The sequence below is a fragment of the Rattus norvegicus genome, chromosome 1, assembly GCF_021556685.1.
Source record: "Rattus norvegicus strain SHRSP/BbbUtx chromosome 1, alternate assembly SHRSP_T2T, whole genome shotgun sequence".
Taxonomy (NCBI): domain Eukaryota; kingdom Metazoa; phylum Chordata; class Mammalia; order Rodentia; family Muridae; genus Rattus; species Rattus norvegicus.
In genome coordinates, this window is record NC_141534.1 from 69,727,084 (window position 1) to 69,751,018 (window position 23,935).

Genomic DNA, 23,935 nt, shown 5'->3' on the forward strand with positions numbered 1-23,935 from the left:
CTAATATTAACAAAGTGCTCTGCCACAAAGAAGAAAAATATTATATCATTGCTAGAAAATGGGTAAAAATGCTTATTAAGATAGTGTGAACAATGCCATTATCAGAAGGAAATAAATTGCATGTTTTTATCTAACTTGTCAATCACTAGATTTTATATTGATTCGGAAAATTTTGTATTTTTCTATGAGTATATATGTGTATACCTGGGTATGAAATGTGAAAGTACATTTAAACTGTCTAAGTGAGCAAAGAGGCTTGAGGGGAACAGGAAAAATGCAAGAATTGAGAGAGTATGTGTAACGAGTAATTTTGATTGTCAACTAGACACCATCTAAAATTATCTAGAAGAAAAGTCTTTAGATGACAATTTCTAGATTTACTTGGTTCTTTGGGGGCTTTTATATGGGATTGTCTCATTGACATCAATTGAGGTTGAAAAACTTCCATATTGCGTGTCCCACCAATCCTCAGGCATGGGCTGAATCATGAATTATGTAAGATTCCATCTCTTTTTTCTCTTAAGTTACTTTCATCAGAGTATTTTTGTTATAGGAGCAGGAAATGAATTTTGAATATAAACTCTAATGTCCTTGTTTGACAAATCTGTTACTATGGTGGTAAATACAACTTTTATGTATTTATATTTTTAAATTACTTTTCTGTTTTTTACACTCCAGCCATTATCTCCCTTCTGGTGTGCCCTCCACCAGTTCCTCATCCCATTCCTCCTCCCTCTGTCTCCAAGAGGATATCCCCAAGCCACACCAGGCCTCTTTACTCCCTGAGGCCTCAAGTCTCTTGATGGTTAGATGCATTTCCACTCACCGAGGCCAGAACAGGGAGTCCTCTGCTGTATATGTGTCAGGGGCTTCTTAGCAGCTTGTGTATGCTGCCTGGTTGGTAACTCAGTGTCTGAGAGATCTCATGTCCAGATTTGTTGAGACTGCTGGTATTCATGTGGTGTCGCCCTCCTCAACTTCTAGCCTTTTCTTAATTCAACTACAGGGGTCCCTGACACTGGTCCATTGGTTACATGTAAGCATCTGCATCTGTCTCAGTCTGCTGCTTCTTGGGCCTCATAGAGAACAACCGTGCTAGACTCCTGTCTGTAAGCACACCATGGCATCAGTAATAGTGTCAGGCCTTGGAACCTCCCCTGGGGATGGATCCCAAATTGGGCCAGGCACTGGGCCTCTTTTTCCTCAGTCTCTTCTTTATTTTTGTCTCTTCAGTTCTTTTAGATAGTAAGAATTCTGAGTTTTCCACTGTGGGATGACAACCCTATCCCTCCATTTGATACCCTGTCTTTCTTCTGGATTCCATACCCCCACTGTTGGGGATTTCATATAAAGTTTCTCCTTTTGAATGCTGAGAGTCTCTCAACTCTCAGGTCCCTGGTACATTCTAGTGCCCCCACATCTCCCACCCCCAGAGGTTGCATATTTCCATTCAACCATCCCTTTCCCCTCTCACACCCACATCCCTCCCTCTTTCTGTGTCAATGTGATTGCTTTCTTCTTCCTCCCAAGTGGGACTGAAGCACCCACACTTGGGTCCTTCAGTTTATTAACGTTCTTGAGTTCTGTGAAATCTATCTTCTGTAATCTGCACCTTTTGGGCTAATATCCACTTATTAGTGAGCATCTGCCTTGCATGTCCTTTTGGGTAAGAGCTTACTCAGAATGATAATTTCTACTTGCATCCATTTACCTGCAAAACTCATGATGTCCTCCTTAATATCTGAGTAGTATTCCATTGTGAAAATGAACCATATTTTCTGAATCCATTCTTCACTTGAGGGAAATCTGGGTTGTTTCCTGTTTCTGGATATTACAAATAAGGCTGCTATGAAGTAGAGCATATGTCTTTGTGGTATGGTCGAGCATCTTTCAGTATATGCCACAAAGTGGGTCTTCAGGAAAGTCTATTTTCACTTTTTCTGAGGAACATCCAGATTGATATGCAGAGTGGTTGTACCAGTTTTCAATCCCACCAGCAATGGAGAAGTGTTCCCCTTTCTCCACATCCTTGCCATCATGTGCTGTTATGTAAGTTTATGATCTTAACTATTCTGATGGGTGTAAGGTGGAATCTCAGGTTTTTGATTTGCATTTCTCTGATGACTAAGGATTTGAAGATTTCTTTAAGTGCTTCTGGTTGATTTAAAATTCCTCTGTTGTGAATTCTGCTTAGCCCTGTACCCCATGCTTTAATTGGGTTGTTTGTTTCTCTGAGATTAAACTTCTTGGGTTCTTTATATATTTTGGATATTAGCCCTCTTTTTAAAATTAATCATTCCATTCATTTACATCTCAAATGATATCCTACATCTTTATTACCCCCACGAACCCCTTATCTTACATATGCCCTCCCCTTTGCACATATAATGGTGCCCCCCGCCACTCACCCTTTGCCACCCCACTCCAGCATCCCCCTATGCTGGGCTATCAAACTTCCACATGAACAAAGGCCTCCCCTTCCATTGTTGGCAGGCAAGACCATCCTCTGTTGCATATGTATCTGGAATGATGAACCCCTCCAGGTACAATCCTTGGATGGTAGTCCAGTCTCTGGGAGAACTGTGTGGTCAGCCCAGCTTATGCTGCTCTTCCAACGGTGTTGCAATCCTCCTCTGCTCCTCCAGTCCTTCCTTCATCTCTGCCACCAGGTTCCCTGAGCTCAGTCTAATGGTTGGCTCTAAGCATCCACATCTGCATTGGTCAGTTGCTGGCTGGACCTCCCGAAGAACCACTACTCTTGTTTCCTGTCAGTGAGCACCTCCTGACCACAGCATCAACGTCAGATTTCGTGTCTGCAGATGTGATGCATCCCTATGTAGGGCAGTCCCCAGATTACCCTTGCTTCCATTTTCATCCCTGATCTTCCTTTGGACAGGGACATTTCTGGGTTAAAAACTTTGAGATGGGTGGGTAGCCCTGATTCCTCAACCAGGGTCTATGCTTATCTACTGGAAATGGTCTCTATAAGTTCTATCTTCCCCTCTTCTGCACATTTTGACTAAAGAGCATGCCAGTTGGTTCCTGGGAGTCTCACATTTCCTGGGTGTCTGGGATACTCCAGTGGCTATCCCCAGTTTCTCATCCTTCTTGTTAAATATTTTTGTTCAATTTCCTGACTCCCTGTACCTCTCTCACTTTACCTCCAGTTCCTCTTACTGACTCCCTTATTGCTTCCTTTTCCTCTTTCCCTACCAGTCCCCCTGTCCCTCTACCTGCCATGATCATCCTGTTCCCCTCTCAATGCAGGACTGAATCATCCACCCCCTGGTCTTCCTTCCTTTTACATTCCATATGGTATGTGGGTGGTATAATGGGCATTGTGAGCTTTTGGGCTAATATTCACTTATCAATGAGTACATATCATGTGTGTTGTTTTGTGTCTGGGTTATCTCACTCAGGATGATATATTCTAGTTCCATCCATTTGCCTACAAATTTTATGAAGTCATTGTTTTTAAAAGCTGAGTAGTACTCCATTATGTAAATGTACCACAATTTCTGTATCCATTCTTTTGGTTTGTTGAGGGACAACTGGGTTGTTTCCAGCTTCTGGGTATTATAAATAATGCTGCTAGGAACATAGTGTCTTGTTATATGTTGGACTACTTTTTTTGGTATATGCCCAGTAGTAGTGTAGATGAGTACTCAGGTAGAACTATTTCAAATTATCTCAGGAACCACCATACTGATTACCAAAGTGCAGCTTGCAGTTCCACCAGTAATGGAGAAGTGTTCCTCTTTCTCCACTTTCTTGCCAAAATCTGCTGTCACCTGCATTTTTTTCTTAGCCATTCTGATTGGTGTGAGGTGGAATCTCAGAGCCATTTTGATTTGCATTTTCCTTATGACTAAGGATGTTTAACCTTTCTTTAAATGCTTCTCAGCCATTTGATATTCCTTGGTTGAGAATTCTCTATTTAGCTCTGTACTTTACTTTTTAATAGGTTATTTGATTCTCTGAGTGAACCTCCCTGAATTTTTTTTTATATTTTGGATATTAGCAACCTATAAGATGTAAGGTTGGTCAATATCTTTTTCCAATATGTGTGTTGCATTTTTGTCCTACTGACAGTGTCCTTTTACTTACACAAGCTTTTTATGGGGTCCCATTTGTCAATTACTGATCTTAAAGCATAAGCCATTGGTGTTCTGTTCTGGAAAATTTCCTCTGTGTCCAAGTATTCGAGGCTCTTCCTCATGTTCTTTTCTATTAGATTCAGCTTATCTGGATTTATGTGGAGGTCCTTGATCCACTTGGACTTGAGTTTGGCAAAAGGAGATAAGCATGGATCAATTAGAATTCTTCTGCATGTAGACTGTGAGTTGAACCTGCACCACTTGTTCAAAATGCTGTCTTTTTTTCCACATTATGGTTTTAGCTTCTTCATCAAATATCGAGTGACCATGTGTGTGTGTGTGTGTGTGTGTGTGTGTGTGTGTGTGTGTGTGTGTGTGTGTGTGTTTCATTTCTGGGGTTTCAATTCTATTCCACTGATCCACTTGCCTGTCACTTTACCAATACCATGCAGTTTTTTTTATCACTATTGTTCTATAGTATAGCTTGAGGTCAGGGATGGTAATTCCACCAGAAGTTCTTTTATTATTGAGAATATTTTTCACTATCCTAGGTTTTTTGTTATTCCAAATGAATTTGAGAATTTCTCTTTCTAACTCTATGAAGAGTTGAGTTGCAATTTTGATGGGGATTGCATTTAATCTGTAGATAGTTTTTTGTAAGATGGCCATTTTTACTATATTAATCTTGCAAATCCATGAGCATGGGAGATCTTTCCATCTTGAGAGGTCTTCGATTTCTTTCTTCAGGGATTTCAAGTTCTTTTCATACAGATTTTTCACTTGCTGGGTTAGAGTCAACTTATTTATATTATTTGTGACAATTGTGAAAGGTATACCCCTAATTTCTTTCTCAGTGCTTTGATCTTTTGAGTAGAGGAGGGCTACTACTGATTAATTAGAGTTAATTTTCTATCAAGCCACCTTGCTGAAGTTATTTATCAGCTGTAGGAGCTCTCTGGTAGAATTTTTGGGGTCGCTTATGTATACTGTCATATCATCTGCAAATAGTGATATTTTGGTATCTTCCTTCCCAATTCGTATCAATTTGAACTCTTGTTGTTTTCAAATTATTCTGGCTATAACTTCAACTACTATATTGATTATGTAGGTAGAGATTGGGCAGTCTTGTCCCTGATATTAATGGGACTGCTTTGGAGGTCTCTCCGTTTAATTTGATGTTGGCTATTGGCTTGCTGTATATTGCTTTTATTGTATTTAGGTATGGACCTTGAATTCCTATTCTCTCTAATATTTTTAGCATGAAGGGATTTTGTATTTTGTCAAAGGCTTTTTCATCATCTAATGAGATGATCATGTGGTTTTTTTCTTTGAGTTTGTTTATATAGTGGATTACATTGATGAATTTCCAGACATTGGACCATTCCTGCTTTCCTGGAATGAATCCTATATGATCATGGTGGATGACCAGTTTGATGGTTTGTTTTTTTTTTTTTTTTTTTTTTTTTTGATTCAGCTTGTGAGAATTTTATTGAGTGTTTTTGCCTCCATATTTATAAAGGAAATTTGTCCGTAGCTATCTTTCTTTGTTGGGTCTTTTGGTGGCTTATGTATCAGTGTAACTGTAGCGTCATGGAAAGAATTGGGTAGTTTTCCTTCTGTTTCTATTTTATGTATTAGTTTGAGAAGTATTGATATTAGGTTGTCTTTGAAGATCTTAGAAAATTCTTCAGTAAAACCACCTGGCCCTGGGCTTTTTTTGTTTGGGAGACTTCTAATGAATGCCTCTGTTTCCTTGGAGGTTAAGGCACTGTTTAGATGGTTTATCTGATCCTGCTTTAGCTTTGGTATCTTGTGCCTGTCTAGAAAATCAACCATTTTGTTCAGTTTTTCCAGTTTTTCTGCGTATAGACTTTTGTGGTAGAATCAGATTATTTTTTAAATTTCCTCCTGTTCTATTGTTACATCTCTTTTCACTCCTGACTTTTTAAATTTGTATACTGTCTCTGTGCTGTTTGGTTAATCTGGCTAAGGGTTTATATATCATGTTGATTTTCTCAATGAACCATTTCCTAGCTTTGTTTATTCTGTGTATAGTTCTCTTTGTTTCTACGTGGGTGATTTCAGCTCTGAGTTTGATTATTTCCTTCTGTCTACTCTGCTTTGGTATATTTGCTTATTTTTGTCTAATAAGCTGTTCAGTTGCTAATGTATGATTTCTCCAATTTCTTTATGAAGCCACGTGTTTTTCTATTAGCACTGCTTTCATTGTGTCTCATAAATTTGGATGTGTTGTGTCGTCATTTTCATTACTCTAAAATGTCTTTAATTTTGTTATTTCTTCCTTGACCAAGTTATCATTAAGTGATAGGTGTTCAGCTCCATGTGTATGTGCACTTTCTGTTGTTTCTGTTGCCACTGAAGACCAGCCTTACTCTGTGGAAGTCCAGTAGAATATGTGGGAGTAAATTAATGTTGTTGAATCTGTTGACATTTGTTTTGTGTCCGATTATATAGCCAATTTTTGAGAAGGTACTATGAGGTTCTGCAAAGAAATTATATTCTTTTGTTTTAGGGTAAAATGTTCTGTACATATCAGTTAAATCTATTCATTCATAACTTGTTTTACTTTCACTGTGTCTCTGTTTCTGTGATCTGTCTACTGTTCAGAAGTCTGTATTCAAATCTCCTACTAATTTTTTTGGGGGGTTTCAATGAGTGCCTGGAGCTTTGGCAATGTCATTTTTATATATGTTGGTAACCTTTCATTTGGGGCATAGATATTCAGAATTGAGAGTTCATCTTGTTGGATTTTCCTTTAATGAGTATGCACTATCCTTCCCCATCTTTTTTGATAACTTTGGTTAAAAGTCTATTTTGTTGGATATTAGAATAGCTGTCCCAGCTTGTTTCTTGAGACAATTTGCTTGGAAAGTTGTTTTGCAATCTTTCATTCTTTGGTAGTATCTGTCTTTGTAACTGCGGTGTATTTATGCAGAAAATTTCTGGATCCTGTTCAGGTGTCCTGTCTTTTAATCTATCATTTTTATTGAGGAATTGAGTCCATAGATGTTGAGATATATTATGGACCAATGAGTGTTGCTTCCTGTTATTTTTGTTGACACAGGTGGAATTATGTTTTTATGTTTCTCTTCTTTTGGGTTTGTTGTAAAAAAGAGTAATTTCTTGTTTTTCCTTGGCTGTAGTTTCTCTTCTTACATTGCACTTTTTCTTCTATTATCCTCTGTAGGACTGAACTAATGGAAAGATATTGTTTAAATTTGGTTTTGTCTTAGAATACCTTGGTTTCTCCATTTATGGTAATCTCATGTTTTTCTGGGTATAATAGCTTGAGCTACAATTTTGTTCTTTTACTGCCTGTATGTCATCTGCCTAGGATGTTTCCAGTGAGTAATTTGGTGTAATTCTGATAGGTCTTTATTTATATGTTACTTGACATTTTCCCTTATTGCTTTTTATATACTTTCTTTGTGCTGTGCACTTGGTGTTTTTATTATTATTTGAAGGGAAGAATTTCTTTTCTGGTCCCATCTGATTTGTGTTCTGTACGCTTCTTGTATATTTATGGGCATCACTTTCTTTAGGTCAGGGAAATTTTCTTCTATAATTTTGTTGAGGATTTTGCTGGGCCTTTGAGTTGGGAATCTTCACTCTGTTTCTCTTTTATACCTGTTATTCTTAGGTTTTGTCTTTTCATTTTGTCCTGGATTTGTCGAATGTTTTGAGATTGGAACTTTTTGCTGTTCTTTTTTTTTTTTTTTTGGACTGTTGTGTTGATGTCTTCTATCATTTAAATTCTCTCTTCTATCTCTTGTATTGTGTTGGAGATGCTTTGCATCTGTGATTCTTATTTTCTTTCCTAGGTTTTCTATCTCCAGGGCTGTCTCCCTTTGTGTTTTCTTTAATGTTTTTATTTCCGTTTTTACATCCTGGATGGTTTGGTTCAAATCCTTCACCTGTTTGAGTTCTCCTGAATTTAAGAGATCTATGTGTTTCCTCTTGAAGTGTGTCTATTTGTTTACTTTTTTTGCCTCTTTAAAAATATACTTTTTTTGCCTCTTTCTTAAAGTCCTCTATCATTTTCTTGAAATGAGAATTTAGATATGCATCTTGCTTTATAAGTATGTTGAGTTATCCATGACTTGCTGTGGTTGAAGAACTTGATTCTGATTTTGTCAAGTTAAGTTGTTTTCTGTTGCTTGTGGTCTTATGCTTGCCTCTCTTAATCTGGTTATCTGGCCTCTCTCTTTCTCACTGGAGCTTGTCTGTCCTTTGATCCTGTGATCTTGTGATCCTGTATGTGTCAGAACCTGTGGCAGGTTGAGCTGCAACTGGGGTGTGGCTGAACTGTTGGAGATCCAGAGCAGAGGCTGTGTTCCAGGCACAGGTGTGAAGCAGAAGGCATACAAGTCTCTGGCTGGGTAGGGTATCTGTGTCCTTTGGATGCTGAAATCCCAGTTAAGCTGGATATTGGAGGGCGGTTTATGGTCTCACCTGTGATCATGGATGTTTCAGAATACCTAGAGTGTTGAGCTGCAAATGGGTTGTGGGCTGTGCGTGTTTGGATCCAGAGCTGAGGCTCTGCTCCAGACACAGGTCACTAGCCCTCTATAGGACGTAGGATTAGTGAAGACACCCTGCCCCCCATCTTTAGGTTGCTGATTTGTCCTATTGATTTTTGTCCTAAACCTTACAGGAGCTTTTTAGTTTCATGAGGTCGCATTTGTCAATTGTTGATCATAGAGCCTGAGCCATTGGTTTTCTTTTCAGGAAATTTTCTCCTGTGCTGATGTGTTCAAAGCTCTTTCCCACTTTCTCTTTTGTTAGATTCAGCATATCTGGTTTTATATGGAAGCTTTTGATCCACTTGGACTTGAGCTTTGTACGAGGTGATAAAAGTGGATCGATATGCCATATTATATATGCAGACTGCTAGTTTGACCAGCACCATAAGTTGAAAATTCTTTGTTTGCTTCTACTGTATGTTTTTGACTTCTGTATCAAAGGTCAAGTGATTGTAGGTGTGTGGGTTTATTTCTGAGTCTTCAATTCTAATCCCTTGATCTACTTACCTGTTTCTGTACCAATATCATGAGAATTTTATCACTACTGCTTTGGGATATAGCTTGAGGTCAGGGATGGAGATTCCTCCCAGAAGTTCTTTTATTGTTGAGAAATGTTTTCACTATCCCAGTTTGTTTGTTTGTTTGTTTTTTGTTGTTATTACAGATGAATTTGAGAATTGCTCTTTCTATCATTGTGATGAATATAGTTGGAATTTTGATGGATATTGCATTGAATTTGAGGATTGCTTTTGGTATGAGGGCCATTTTTACTATGTTAATCCTGCAGACATTTGAGTTATTCTTTGAAATAAACGTTTCCTCACGTTTCTTCAGAGTCATGAAGTTCTTGTCATACAGACAAAAACTTGCTTCTTTAGAGTTACACCAAGATATTTTATATTATTTGTGACTATTTTGAAGGATGTTATTTCCCTAATTTTGTTCACAGCCCATTTATCCTTTGTGTAGAGGAAGGTTACAGATTCATTTGAGTTAGTTTTATATCCAGCCACTCTGCTGAAGTTGTTTATCAGGTATAGGAGTTCTCTACCAGAATTTTTGGGCATGTTATTTATACTATCATATCATCCCAAAATAGTGATATCTTGATTTCTTCTTTTCCAATTTCTTTCTCCTTTACATCCTTTTGTTGTCTAATTTCTCTAGCTAGAACCTGAATACTGTATTGAATAAATAGGGAGAGAGTATGCAGCCTTGACTTCAGCCCTGAGTTTCATTATTTCCCAACATGGCCAAAGTGTGAGGTGACCATATGTTTAAAACTTATTATTCACACATCAATTCTCAATACAGCTTCAACATTCCCATTATGAGTAGAGTTTTTATTAGTGTCAGGGTAAGTTCTGTTATGAAAATGATAGCTATTTTGTCAGGCTATGGGAATTCTAGAATCACTTATCACTTTTCTTTCTTTGAGGGGCAGCTTATTATAAGGCACTCAGGGAAATTTTCATGTATTCTAATTAACTCAGCACTTAATAATCCCCAGGATCCTGTAACTTTTCCAAGAACCAAGTTACAACTTTTTCAGAGCCACATCATTGTTCCTTTACACAATGTGTCAGAGCTCAGCAGGTGATAAGGTAATTGTAACTCAGGTGCCAATGTAAATTGAGGCATCTTCTGGACATATAACTGCACTGACTGCAAATGCACTACGTTTACTGAAGGCCACAGTCTCCTGACATTGTTACAGTAGCAGAGCTCAGCTCTCGTAAGTGTTTTCTTTTGGTTAAATTAAAATTTGGTATGAGTGTGATTATCAGGGGAGGGCAGAAGAGAATTTGAAAGGACAAAGCTATTTTCACATGCCTCAGGACAACTTTACCTGTGACATTCACTACTTTTCTGTTAATAGAAAAAATGCAGGAATATGAAATTTAGCAGCGAGTAGGTCTAGGTACATCAAAATATTTTGGCTGATTATGTAGGCTGGGTTTGAGAGCTTCTAAATTCTAGCTACTCTTTCCTTTTAATACAGGAACTGTTCAGTTTCCAGAGAATGGACAACAGAGTCACAAATTTGATTTTAGGGTGCATGTTGAGACTGTAGAACTATGGAATCTGCTCGGTATACTCATACACAGACACATAGAAAAACACACATACATATATGATTGCATGCAGGTCTCTGGATTTACTTGCACATTGCAGGTGTAAGTGTACATAGGGTAACAAAAGAGATCTCAAGTCATTTCAGTACTGAAAGACACAATTTATAACCCAGACAGAATACAACTTCAGCTTCTGGTTTCAAGAAAATGTTTTTTTTTTTTTAATTTTCTACTTGCTTCCTATAAACTCAAGGCAAAGAAGCTCTTAATATTATGTCTGTCATGGACTCTAAATCCTTGAGACAAAAATTATAAAATCATCTAACCCTAGCAAATAAATAGGGGCCTTGCCAACTTACAGCTTGTCTCTTGCAAATGGTCATGTGCCATTTTCTTTCCTGTTTCTAGAGTCAGTACTTTGATGCTAAGATAACACATAGTCCACTGCAGCTTTTATACAACTGCTTAACTATCCTGAAGTCCTTTCTGTTTCAGGAGCTCCTGTCTTAGTGATATACATATTCACCTCTGTAAGAGACATAGAGATGTGAACAAAGGAGAAATATAAAGTATACTATTCTGTACAAAAAGAGATGGCTTACACCAGGAATTATAAGCACAAGAAAATCACAGCTGACAGGTCATATCATATGAGACCTCGTGTGCTAATTGCTGTAGCTGTGTTCATCCCAGATTGTGACAACTTGCTTTACCTACTTTTATTCCCATACATAATCCCTTAACATTGTGGCTGTATTAAAGTATAAGCAAGCAGTCATTACTTATTTAAATTTAAAGTACATAATTTTATATCTTGAAAATATTCACAAATTCATGTTATCATAGAAAAGATATGATCATTAATCAGATATTCATACATTCTGTTAATTTTCTTACTTTTATTTAATACTCCTAGATTCTCTGCCCCAGTCAGCCACTAGAAAGCTAGTAAGCTCCTTATTATATAATTATTATATAAGCTACAATATATATATAATTATGTGATATTTTACATATATCACATAACACAATCATATATACAATAAAATAAATATAACAATTGAAATTATGATATTTATTATTTAATCTGAAGATTCAATGTGAACCAGTATGAGAGTTCTGAAATCAGATTCAGAACCATAGAAGAATTAAAACTTTTAGTCAACTTCTGTTTCACTGAAATGACTCTAAGTCATTTTATTTGAAAAATACGTCAGAAATATAGATGAAAGAAATTGGGAAGTGTTGTTTATTGTGTTTTTTTTTATTATTATTAACTTGAGTATTTCTTATATACATTTCGAGTGTTATTCCCTTTCCCAGTTTCCGGGCAAACATCCCCCTCCCCCCTCCCCTTTCTTATCGGTGTTCCCCTCCCCTCCCTCCCCATATTGTCCCCCTCCCCCCAACAGTCTAGTTCACTGGGGGTTCAGTCTTAGCAAGACCCAGGGCTTCCCCTTCCACTGGTGCTCTTACTAGGATATTCATTGCTACCTATGAGGTCAGAGTCCAGGGTCAGTCCATGTATAGTCTTTAGGTAGTGGCTTAGTCCCTGGAAGCTCTGGTTGCTTGGCATTGTTGTACATATGGGGTCTCGAGCCCCTTCAAGCTCTTCCAGTTCTTTCTCTGATTCCTTCAATAGGGGTCCTATTCTCAGTTCAGTGGTTTGCTGCTGGTATTCGCCTCTGTATTTGCTGTATTCTGGCTGTGTCTCTCAGGAGCGATCTACATCCGGCTCCTGTCGGTCTGCACTTCCTTGCTTCATCCATCTTGTCTAATTGGATGGCTGTATATGCATGGGCCACATGTGGGGCAGACTCTGAATGGGTGTTCCTTCAGTCTCTGTTTTAATCTTTGCCTCTCTCTCCCCTGCCAAGGGTATTCTTGTTCCCCTTTTAAAGAAGGAGTGAACCATTCACATTTTGATCATCTGTCTTGAGTTTCATTTGTTCTAGGCATTTAGGGTAATTCAAGCATTTGGGCTAATAGCCACTTATCAGTGAGTGCATACCATGTATGTCTTTCTGTGTTTGGGTTAGCTCACTCAGGATGATATTTTCCAGTTCCAGCCATTTGCCTACGAATTTCATAAACTCGTTGTTTTTGATAGCTGAGTAATATTCCATTGTGTAGATGTACCACATTTTCTGTATCCATTCCTCTGTTGAAGGGCATCTGGGTTCTTTCCATTTTCTGGCTATTATAAATAAGGCTGCAATGAACATAGTGGAGCACGTGTCTTTTTTATATGCTGGGGCATCTTTTGGGTATATGCCCAAGAGAGGTATAGCTGGATCCTCAGGCAGTTCAATGTCCAATTTTCTGAGGATCCTCCAGACTGATTTCCAGAATGGTTGTACCAGTCTGCAATCCAACCAACAATGGAGGAGTGTTCCTCTTTCTCCATATCCTCACCAGCATCTGTTGTCCCCTGAGTTTTTGATCTTAGCCATTCTCACTGGTGTGAGGTGAAATCTCAGGGTTGTTTTGATTAGCATTTCCCTTATGACTAAAGATGTTGAACATTTCTTAAGGTGTTTCTCCGCCATTCGGCATTCCTCAGCTGTGAATTCTTTGTTTAGCTCTGAGCCCCATTTTTTAATAGGGTTATTTGTTTCCCTGTGGTCTAACTTCTTGAGTTCTTTGTATATTTTGGATATAAGGCCTCTATCTGTTGTAGGATTGGTAAAGATCTTTTCCCAATCTGTTGGTTGCCGTTTTGTCCTAACCACAGTGTCCTTTGCCTTACAGAAGCTTTGCAGTTTTATGAGATCCCATTTGTCAATTCTTGATCTTAGAGCGTAAGCCATCGGTGTTTTGTTCAGGAAATTTTTTCCAGTGCCCATGTGTTCCAGATGCTTCCCTAGTTTTTCTTCTATTAGTTTGAGTGTGTCTGGTTTGATGTGGAGGTCCTTGATCCACTTGGACTTAAGCTTTGTACAGGGTGATAAGCATGGATCGATCTGCATTCTTCTACATGTTGCCCTCCAGTTGAACCAGCACCATTTGCTGAAAATGCTATCTTTTTTCCATTGGATGGTTTTGGCTCCTTTGTCAAAAATCAAGTGACCATATGTGTGTGGGTTCATTTCTGGGTCTTCAATTCTATTCCATTGGTCTATCTGTCTGTCTCTGTACCAATACCATGCAGTTTTTATCACTATTGCTCTGTAATACTGCTTGAGTTCAGGGATAGTGATTCCCCCTGAAGTCCTTTCATTGTTGAGGATAGCTTTAGCTATCCTGGGTTTTTTGTTATTCCAGATGAATTTGCAAATTGTTCTGTCTAACTCTTTGAAGAATTGGATTGGTATTTTGATGGGGATTGCATTGAATCTGTAGATTGCTTTTGGTAAAATTGCCATTTTTACTATATTAATCCTGCCAATCCATGAGCATGGGAGATCTTTCCATCTTCTGAGGTCTTCTTCAATTTCCTTCTTCAGTGTCTTGAAGTTCTTATTGTACAGATCTTTTACTTGCTTTGTTAAAGTCACTCCGAGGTACTTTATATTATTTGGGTCTATTATGAAGGGTGTCGTTTCCCTAATTTCTTTCTCGGCTTGTTTCTCTTTTGTATAGAGGAAGGCAACTGATTTATTTGAGTTAATTTTATATCCAGCCACTTTGCTGAAGTTGTTTATCAGCTTTAGTAGTTCTCTGGTGGAACTTTTGGGATCACTTAAATATACTATCATATCATCTGCAAATAGTGATATTTTGACTTCTTCTTTTCCGATCTGTATCCCTTTGATCTCCTTTTGTTGTCTGATTGCTCTGGCTAGAACTTCTAGAACTATATTGAATAAGTAGGGAGAGAGTGGGCAGCCTTGTCTAGTCCCTGATTTTAGTGGGATTGCTTCAAGTTTCTCTCCATTTAGTTTAATGCTAGCAACTGGTTTGCTGTATATGGCTTTTACCATGTTCAGGTATGGGCCTTGAATTCCTATTCTTTCCAGGACTTTTATCATGAAGGGGTGTTGAATTTTGTCAAATGCTTTCTCAGCATCTAATGAAATGGTCATGTGGTTTTGTTCTTTCAGTTTGTTTATATAATGGATCACGTTGATGGTTTTCCGTATATTAAACAATCCCTGCATGCCTGGGATGAAGCCTACTTGATCATGGTGGATGATTGTTTTGATGTGCTCTTGGATTCGGTTTGCCAGAATTTTGTTGAGTATTTTTGCGTCGATATTCATAAGGGAAATTGGTCTGAAGTTCTCTTTCTTTGTTGTGTCTTTGTGTGGTTTAAGTATAAGAGTAATTGTGGCTTCGTAGAAGGTATTCGGTAGTGATGCATCTGTTTCAATTTTGTGGAATAGTTTGGATAATATTGGTATGAGGTCTTCTATGAAGGTTTGATAGAATTCTGCACTAAACCCGTCTGGACCTGGGCTCTTTTTGGTTGGGAGACCTTTAATGACTGCTTCTATTTCCTTAGGAGTTATGGGGTTGTTTAACTGGTTTATCTGTTCCTGATTTAACTTCGGTACCTGGTATCTGTCAAGGAAATTGTCCAGTTCCTGAAGATTTTCAAGTTTTGTTGAATATAGGTTTTTGTAGTAAGATCTGATGATTTTTTGAATTTCCTCTGAATCTGTTGTTATTTCTCCCTTTTCATTTCTGATTTTGTTAATTTGGACGCACTCTCTGTGTCCTCTCGTTAGTCTGGCTAAGGGTTTATCTATCTTGTTGATTTTCTCAAAGAACCAACTTTTGGTTCTGTTGATTCTTTCTATGGTCCTTTTTGTTTCTACTTGGTTGATTTCAGCTCTGAATTTGATTATTTCCTGCCTTCTACTCCTCCTGGGTGTATTTGCTTCTTTTTGTTCTAGAGCTTTTAGGTGTGCTGTCAAGCTGCTGACATATGCTCTTTCCTGTTTCTTTCTGCAGGCACTCAGCGCTATGAGTTTTCCTCTTAGCACAGCTTTCATTGTGTCCCATAAGTTTGGGTATGCTGTACCTTCATTTTCATTAAATTCTAAAAAGTTTTTAATTTCTTTCTTTATTTCTTCCTTGACCAGGTTATCACTGAGTAGAGCATTGTTCAATTTCCAAGTATATGTGGACATTCTTCCTTGATTGTTATTGAAGACCAGTTTTAGGCCGTGGTGGTCCGATAGCACGCATGGGATTATTTCTATCTTTCTGTACCTGTTGAGGCCCATTTTTTGACCAATTATATGGTCAATTTTGGAGAAAGTACCATGAGGAGCTGAGAAGAAGGTATATCCTTTTGCTTTAGGATAGAATGTTCTATAAATATCCGTTAGGTCCATTTGGCTCATGCCTTCTCTTAGTCTGTCTACATCTCTCTTTAATTTCTGTTTCCATGATCTGTCCATTGATGAGAGTGGGGTGTTGAAATCTCCCACTATTATGTGTGAGGTCCAATGTGTGTTTTGAGCTTTAGTAAGGTTTCTTTTACATATGTAGGTGCCCTTGTATTTGGGGCATAGATATTTAGAATTGAGAGTTCATCTTGGTGGATTTTTCCTTTGATGAATATGTAGTGTCCTTCCTTATCTTTTTTGATGACTTTTAGTTGGAAATTGATTTTATTTGATATTAGAATGGCTACTCCAGCTTGCTTCTTCTGACCATTTGCTTGGAAAGTTGTTTTCCAGCCTTTCACTCTGAGGTAGTGTCTGTCTTTGTCTCTGAGGTGTGTTTCTTGTAGGCAGCAGAATGCAGGGTCCTCGTTGCGTATCCAGTTTGTTAATATATGTCTTTTTATTTGGGAGTTGAGGCCATTGATGTTGAGAGATATTAAGGAATAGTGGTTATTGCTTCCCGTTATATTCATATTTGGATGTGAGGTTATGTTTGTGTGCTTTCATTCTCTTTGTTTTGTTGCCAAGACGATTAGTTTCTTGCTTCTTCTAGGGTATAGCTTGCCTCCTTATGTTGGGCTTTACCATTTATTATCCTTTGTAGTGCTGGATTTGTAGAAAGATATTGTGTAAATTTGGTTTTGTCATGGAATATCTTGGTTTCTCCATCTATGTTAATTGAGAGTTTTGCAGGATACAGTAACCTGGGCTGGCATTTGTGTTCTCTTAGGGTCTGTATGACATCAGTCCAGGATCTTCTGGCCTTCATAGTTTCTGGCGAGAAGTCTGGTGTGATTCTGATAGGTCTCCCTTTATATGTTACTTGACCTTTTTCCCTTCCTGCTTTTAATATTCTTTCTTTATTTTGTGCTTTTTGTGTTTTGACAATTATGTGACGGAGGTGTTTCTTTTCTGGTCCAATCTATTTGGAGTTCTGTAGGCTTCTTGTATGTCTATGGGTATCTCTTTTTTTAGGTTAGGGAAGTTTACTTCTATGATTTTGTTGAAGATATTTACTGGTCCTTTGAGCTGGGAGTCTTCACTCTCTTCTATACCTATTATCCTTAGGTTTGATCTTCTCATTGAGTCCTGGATTTCCTGTATGTTTTGGACCAGTAGCTTTTTCCGCTTTACATTATCTTTGACAGTTGAGTCAATGATTTCTATGGAATCTTCTGTTCCTGAGATTCTCTCTTCCATCTCTTGTATTCTGTTGGTGAGGCTTGTATCTACAGCTCCTTGTCTCTTCTTTTGGTTTTCTATATCCAGGGTTGTTTCCATGTGTTCTTTCTTGATTGCTTCTATTTCCATTTTTAATTCCTTCAACTGTTTGATTGTGTTTTCCTGGAATTCTTTCAGGGATTTTTGCGATTCCTCTCTGTAGGCTTCTACTTGTTTATTAATGTTTTCCTGTGTTTCCCTAAGTGTGTTCATGTCTTTCTTGAAGTCCTCCAGCATCATGGTCAAATATGATTTTGAAACTAGATCTTGCTTTTCTGGTGTGTTTGGATATTCCATGTTTGTTTTGGTGGGAGAATTGGGCTCCGATGATGGCATGTAGTCTTGGTTTCTGTTGCTTGGGTTCCTGCGCTTGCCTCTCGCCATCAGATTATCTCTAGTGTTACTTTGTTCTGCTATTTCTGACAGTGGCTAGACTGACCTATAAGCCTGTGTGTCAGGAGTGCTGTAGACCTGTTTTCCTCTCTTTCAGTCAGTTATGGGGACAGAGTGTTCTGCTTTCGGGCGTGTAGTTTTTCCTCTCTACAGGTCTTCAGCTGTTCCTGTGGGCCTGTGTCTTGAGTTCACCAGGCAGCTTTCTTGCAGCAGACAAGTTGGTCTTAGCTGTGGTCCCGAGGCTCAAGTTTGCTCTCGGGGTGCTGCCCAAGGGCTCTCTGCGGCGGCAGCAACCAGGAAGACCTGTGCCGCCCCTTCCGGGAGCTCCAGTGCACCAGGGTTCCAGATGGCCTTTGGTGTTTTCCTCTGGCGTCCGAGATGTATGTACAGAAAGCAGTCTCTTCTGGTTTCCCAGGCTTGTCTGCCTCTCTGAAGGTTCAGCTCTCCCTCCCACAGGATTTGGGTGCAGAGAACTGTTTATCTTGTCTGTTTCCCTCAGGTTCAGGTGGTGTCTCAGGCAGGGGTCCTGCCGCTCCTGGGCCCTCCCCCACGGGACCCCAGAGGCCTTATACAGTTTCCTCTTGGGCCAGGGATGTGGTCAGGGGTGAGCAGAGTTGGTGGTCTCTTCCGCTCTGCCGCCTCAGGAGTGCCCACCTGATCAGGCGGTGAGGTGTCTTTCCCACAGGGTCTGGGAGCAGAGAGCTGCTGCGGGCCCGGGATCCGCAGGCGTGGGACCTCAGGCAAACACAGGACGTGCCCGGTCCTAGATGAACTCTGCCTCTGTGTGTCCCGATCTCACCAGGCAGCTCTCTTGCAGCAGACAAGTTGGTCTTACCTGTGGTCCCGAGGCTCAAGTTTGCTCGCGGGGTGCTGCTCAAGGGCTCTCTGTGGCGGCAGCAACCAGGAAGACCTGTCGTTTATTGTGTTTTTAAGCTGATATCTAATAGACTACGATGACCTCAGTTTTACTATATACCCTAGGATGACCCTGACCTTTTGATCATCCTATATCTATCTACTAAGTGTTGAGTTTATAGAACTAGGTGTGGACCCAGTTTAGGCAGTGCTGGTTATTCAACCTAGATAGTCTAAGAAGTCTACCACATTGACCACATCCCAAGACATAAAAAGTATACTTTCTAGATAGAATATTTTGACAAGTTCTGTAATTATACCTGAATTTTGTCCTCTTATTCTAATTTGTCTCTCTATTCTTTTTTTTTTTCTGGCTCTCTATGTACCTATAGCATTCACCGGTCTCAAAAATTTTTTCTTACTTGTTTTGTCCCATTTATCTTTTGTTATTGGTTTTTGTTTTCCATAGAGAAAATTACAGAAAGGCAGTTGAGGGACATTAAACCTAGATGACAAAATGGGGTGCAGAAACCTGTCTTCAATTTCAAACAAAGTGAAACAAACCTAATAGGACCTGAAATGCTACTGTCAATTACCACATTTTGCAGTACTTTGAGGGATTCAGTTTATATTTCCAAGTGACATTGCTGTTAATTGTCATATAAGAATGAAAATTGGAATGTTTTGTACAGTTGTTTGCTGAGGAAGTGCTTGTTTTCCTGTATTTACAACTTTGGGAGCTGTGCTCAGCACAGGAGCAAAGCTAGATAAAATTTCTGCTTGTGGGAAACTGTTTGTTTTGGGGAACTCAATAATACTATCTTGAGGGTTGTCTGATGAGTAGAATAAATGTTTGAAAACAGACTTCAGAGAGGTGTTTGTTCTAGCTTCTGCCATGACATGGAACAAAGTGTAGTTGGGCAAAAGAACAGTTAATAGCCCCGAAGAGATGATCCTCTGTCACTGAAAATCACTCCCTATTTGTCAAAAATACACATAAAAGAAAGAAAATAATGTACAGAAAAAGTGTGAGACAATCAAGATATGAAATTTTGTAGTGTCAGTCACTATTTAAAAAAATAAAGTTGATCTTCCTGCCTCTAATTATACTTTCTAATAAGTATTTTGATACATCCAATTCATGCCCATGTACTTGTTTGTCGTGCCTAATCACCAGGAATTTTAAAGTTATTGTAGTTTGTACAAGTGTTTCCTACACAAGGCTTTGAAGCCTTATGAAGTAACCAAGTTATATTAATTTTAAGAGTGGCAGCCTGTTCTGTCATATAGTGATACTTTTAAAATATTGATAATGTAAACCATGCCTTAATTCATGAATGATACCCAAACATAAAATGAAGACTCTGCAAAAGAGAGTTTAGAGCCTTCTGGACTAATTAAGTGAGGAAATATGAACACATTTGCTTGGTCTATGTATATGATGATTTTAAATTCATTGATGTAGAAATCCACTAAAAGCACTCACTGCTTTCAGAAAGGAAATCACAGGAGGACATGGACTTTCTATCAAAACAAGAATATTTTCTAAAATCTAAACTGAGAAGTAACTCTGTGGCTCTCCTAGCACTTTGTGAAAATATTTTCTTCAATCCGGGGAGAGTGGGTTTTCATGGCTATATTCTTAGATTGATTTTCTCAATAGAGGTGGAGGCTGGATTATTGGGGAATGCCTTTGTTATATGGAAGTCTATGCTTCCACACCTTATAATAGACAAGCACAATCAACCCATTCCTACTCATACTCACTTACATGGATATGGGAAATTACTTTATTTTATGGGTTATAACACACATTCTTGGAAGCCATTGGTTTTAAATTGCTTCATATGTAGAGGGGGTCAGGGTCTCATTGTATGTACGATTTGCCTCTTGAGAAAATTTCAAGCAATGGCTATTGTTCACAGAGTGGGTGGGTGGATAGGTCTCAAAGGCAAAGCTTGGAAGATCAGTGTCTCCTGCTTTTTGTGTGATATCCAGACTGTTGATATACATATTTGCTCCTATGTTTAGTAAAGGCTTTTAACATATGCAGAATTCTACCAAAATACAGGATTATGAGCTCTTTTCTTCTCATGTGTCACGCAGACCCTAAGGCAGTTACAGAATACTGATGACTCTCTCAGATTTTATATTGATAGGACTCATGTTGTGCACCAGTGTCTACATTTTTCTTCTCTTCATACATCAGAAGAGGATGAGGCATTTCCACACATTCAGTCTCCCCCAAAGAGTAAAGTCACTCCGATCATCATATAACAAGAATTTTCTTTTTGTTTTCTTTCAACAAATCCTTTCTTACAATTTACAGGGTTGGTAATTTTGAGTCACACTACTGGATGCATCATGACATTGCATCTCTGCATATGTTCTTCCACCCATAGTCCTCTGGTATTGATGCTAAAAGACTGCCAAGTACCAACTTTCTATTCATGACGTGAAAGAGTTCAGATATTCTTAGTGGAACAACTCACTGTGCTCATCTCCTAATTCTGCAAGAGTGTGTACATGTCTATAACATGGAGAATGTACCCCAGGATAACAATTCCAAAATTACTTGGGTGTTATTTACTGTGTTGTAGAGGATTTCAGTCTGATTTAGGAAACAGATGTGAAAACTGAGAGAAATTGTGCTCTTTATTAGCACTATTCATTGATTTTGAGATATAATATTTCCTCAAAGCAATTTAGCCAAGCTAAAATGCTAGGTTGGGTACAAAATGATTTTGGAAATTATGAATTACTATTTGTCTGTGGCAGGATATGTATACACAGCCCAGGCTGCTCTCACACTCCTAACAATCCTTCCTTAGCTTTCTAAGAGGATTAATCACATGACATAAACATAATCACATGACATATAGCAGAAACAACCATGTATGATTCATTATGCTGAATCTTTTAGAGAGAGTGTATACTTCAGTGGCTCAAATCCATGCCCTTGGTCCCACTAGATCTCTCTCATAGAATTATCCTTCCAGCACATTTTGTTTCCATCTCTAAGGATGAGGTCTTGTTTTATAGATGGTGTAGACTTGTAACATGCTTTGTAGTTAAAGTTACCATGATATAATGATAATGCTGTCTCAGAAATGGTTTATATATTAGAGCTTTGAGGTGACAAACCTGCACAGCTAGAGGCAGCTGTATATAGTATTATATATGCGTGTGTTCCTATCAGTACATGTGCAACTCTATGTACTTGGGTATACTTGCAATATAGATTCTAGAGGTCAGAATGATGAAGCACATGCCAGTTCACAACAATTCACAGAGCATGTATAAGACCTGTAAATGCTCAAGGAATATAACCACAGAGCAGGAAATGTAGATACAACAACCACCCTTATCTAAATGGCTCTTGTTATTGGGTAAGTCCCGTGAGAGGAAAAATAGGGAATAGGGTTTTCCTCTTATGTTCTGCTACTTGGTATATTGAACCTACTCCCTGGTAGTATATATGTACAAGAATCTTTTGTCAATACTAACAGGGCTTAATGAATGCAGAGAGAGGGGAAGACAGACAGACAGACAGACAGACACACACACACACAGAGAGAGAGAGAGAGAGAGAGAGAGAGAGAGAGAGAGAGAGAGAGAGCAACAGCGAGAGACAAAGACAGATTAAGACAGACAAGGAACATAAATTTGGGGAAAGGATGTAGGACAAATTAAGGAATAAGTTGAATGTTTGAGATCATTGAATAAAATTTCAAATTAATAAAATCTATTTTAAATACAAAGGAAAACCTGAAATTATGATAGATGAAAAGATTCCTGAAATGCAAATGACATAGTGATTTTGGGAAAGAGCTCCCAACATGTCAAAATGTTCGCTATAAGGTCTATTTATATTTGCTACATTCTCCAGTTTCTATTCTGACACTTTCTTTGTGCACATGCATTGCTCATTGGTCATTTAGTGTATACTGAGTGATGATGTCAGTTGTATAATTTTTTTTTATTAACTTGAGTATTTCTTATATACATTTCGAGTGTTATTCCCTTTCCCGGTATCCGGGCAAACATCCCCCTCCCGCCTCCCCTTCCTTATGGGTGTTCCCCTCCCAACCCTCCCCCCATTGCCGCCCTCCCCCCATAGACTAGTTCACTGGGGGTTCAGTCTTAGCAGGACCCAGGGCTTCCCCTTCCACTGGTGCTCTTACTAGGATATTCATTGCTACCTATGGGGTCAGAGTCCAGGGTCAGTCCATGTATAGTCTTTAGGTAGTGGCTTAGTCCCTGGAAGCTCTGGTTGCTTGGCATTGTTGTACTTTTGGGGTCTCGAGCCCCTTCAAGCTCTTCCAGTTCTTTCTCTGATTCCTTCAATAGGGGACCTATTCTCAGTTCAGTGGTTTGCTGCTGGCATTCGCCTCTGTATTTGCTGTATTCTGGCTGTGTCTCTCAGGAGCGATCTACATCCGGCTCCTATCGGTCTGCACTTCTTTGCTTCATCCATCTTGTCTAATTGGGTGGCTGTATATGTATGGGCCACATGTGGGGCAGGCTCTGAATGGGTGTTCCTTCAGTCTCTGTTTTAATCTTTGCCTCTCCCTTCCATGCCAAGGGTATTCTTTTTCCTCATTTAAAGAAGGAGTGAAGCATTCACATTTTGATCATCCGTCTTGAGTTTCGTTTGCTCTAGGGATCTAGGGTAAGTCAAGCATTTGGGCTAATAGCCACTTATCAATGAGTGCATACCATGTATGTCTTTCTGTGATTGGGTTAGCTCACTCAGGATGATATTTTCCAGTTCCAACCATTTGCCTACGAATTTCATAAACTCGTTGTTTTTGATAGCTGAGTAATATTCCATTGTGTAGATGTACCACATTTTCTGTATCCATTCCTCTGTTGAAGGGAATCTGGGTTCTTTCCATTTTCTGGCTATTATAAATAAGGCTGCGATGAACATAGTGGAGCACGTGTCTCTTTTATATGTTGAGGCATCTTTTGGGTATATGCCCAAGAGAGGTATAGCTGGATCCTCAGGCAGTTCAATGTCCAATTTTCTGAAGAACCTCCAGACTGATTTCCAGAATGGTTTTACCAGTCTCTAATCCCACCAACAATGGAGGAGTGTTCCTCTTTCTCCACATCCTCGCCAGCATCTGCTGTCACCTGAGTTTTTGATCTTAGCCAATCGCACTGGTGTGAGGTGAAATCTCAGGGTTGTTTTGATTTGCATTTCCCTTATGACTAAAGATGTTGAACATTTCTTTAGGTGTTTCTCAGCCATTCGGCATTCCTCAGCTGTGAATTCTTTGTTTAGCTCTGAACCCCATTTTTTAATAGGGTTATTTGTTTCCCTGCGGTCTAACTTCTTGAGTTCTTTGTATATTTTGGATATAAGGCCTCTATCTGTTGTAGGATTGGTAAAGATCTTTTCCCAATCT

At 38.8% G+C, this 23,935-nt stretch overlaps 1 pseudogene; it reads left to right on the forward strand.

The window, feature by feature from the left end:
* Positions 20,136-20,980, forward strand: Vom1r-ps5 (vomeronasal 1 receptor pseudogene 5; annotated as a pseudogene).